The 1,684-nt window shown below is 47.3% G+C and overlaps 1 pseudogene; it reads left to right on the top strand.

The window, feature by feature from the left end:
* Positions 1-968: 968 nt before the first annotated feature.
* Positions 969-1,424, top strand: LOC111144473 (annotated as a pseudogene).
* Positions 1,425-1,684: the final 260 nt, after the last annotated feature.

Below are 1,684 nucleotides of genomic sequence, written 5' to 3'. Positions count from 1 at the left end.
ACCTACCGAAGGATGTCTTCACTGTTTCCATGTTTTAGCAATTATGAATAAAGCTGCTAACCATGTGCAGATTTTGGTGTGGACATAGATTTTCATTTACTCTGGGTAGATATCAAGGAGCATGATTTCTGGATCACATGGTAACAGTACATTCAGTTTTGTAAGAAACGGCCCAATTGTCTTCAAAGCATTGGTACCATTTTACATTCCTACCAGCAGTGAATGAGAGTTCCTATTCCTCCATGTCCTTGTCAGCATTTGGTGTTGTTAGGGTTTTAGATTTTGGCCTCTCTAGTAGGTGTGTACTGATATTGTTGCCTTAGTTTACATTTCCATAATTTTTTTTTTGTCTTTCAAGTAAGTCATTTAATGTTAGAGACAAAAGAGATCCTAGATATGAATCTAATCTAGAGAGTATCAGGAAGTGGTGGGAATGAAGTTGGGGATGATTTCTATCAAAAGCATCTCCAGAATTAAAAAAAAAAACATCTAGCGCAGTTTCTTGGTTTCCTCCTTCCTAAACTCTTAACATTCTTGGAAGCTTGGTGTCAGGCATGAGTGTTAAACCCATATACCTAGTCTTCCAAGCGGCCATAATATCATCCCTCTGAGGTGACAACTATTGATTTAATGTAGCTTTTATTTTCCAGGAAACTGAAACTCAGTTGGTTCAAGTTTCAGTGTCTTTCCTGAGTCATGGAGCTAGTTAATGGCAAAAGCAACACTAGAACCTCTGTCTCTTGCTCTTTGCAAAGGACTTCTATTTGGTGTCTTGCCAGTTTCTTGATCTAGTTTCAGAACTACCCCCTCAAGAGGAAGCTGGTGTCCAACCTGTCAGTAGCCAGCGGGGCTTCCCAGGAGGACAGCCCAGCTCTTCTTGTGAGCTGTCCCCGGGGCCTTGGCGGGGGGCGATGAGGGAGGGGCACCAGCCAGGCAGGTCTCCCCTGGCCACCCAAGGGCGTGGATCCATGAAGCTGTTAGGTCTCAGCATCCTGCGCAAAGAGAAGCCCAAGGTAGTGCTGCTCAAAGCCATGGATGACATGTCCTCCTTCAGCTTCTTCCAGAGGTTCAATGCTCAGGAGACTATCTATGCCCTCTATGTGTGGCACAACAATCTTGCAGAAATGGTCATAATGGACAGTGAATATCCATCCCAGGGGGCTGTGGCCTTGCCAGAGAAAGTACAAGATGAATTCTCCAAGCAGGTCGACAAGACAGAGTGGCCAGTCGGATCCCCTGCTACCGTCCTAGATGGCCACCTCAGGAGATCTCAGAACCTTGGAGAAACTGACCCCATGTCCAAGGCATGGGCTGAGCTGAAGGTGACCAAAATCATTCTGCACAACACCATGGAGCCTCTGTTAGAGTTGGGAGAGAAGCTAGATGGCCTGGTGTCCAAACCCGAAGTGCTGGAAATAGTCTGAAGCCCAGAAACAGCCTGGAAATAGGACTTGTGCTGTGCAACCACATGAAGGCAGCCTGCGGAGGCCCCTGTGCTGAAACACCATGGTCATTCCTGTCAGAACCACAGCCCCTGGGGAAGCGGAGCCACATGGAGAGACCCTGCATGGGCTCACTCTCATCTTCCACTTTGGAGCTCCCTGGAGGAACTGAGCAGCCATGGAAGGGCCCTGGGGCCAGGGCACCGGCAAATCTACATGTCCAGTAATTTTTGAAAAGATCA

Source organism: Enhydra lutris, unplaced genomic scaffold (genome assembly GCF_002288905.1).
Source record: "Enhydra lutris kenyoni isolate GAN:26980312 unplaced genomic scaffold, ASM228890v2 scaffoldscaffold11, whole genome shotgun sequence".
In the NCBI taxonomy this organism is placed as follows: Eukaryota; Metazoa; Chordata; class Mammalia; order Carnivora; family Mustelidae; genus Enhydra; species Enhydra lutris.
This window is presented reverse-complemented; position numbering and strand designations above follow the sequence as displayed.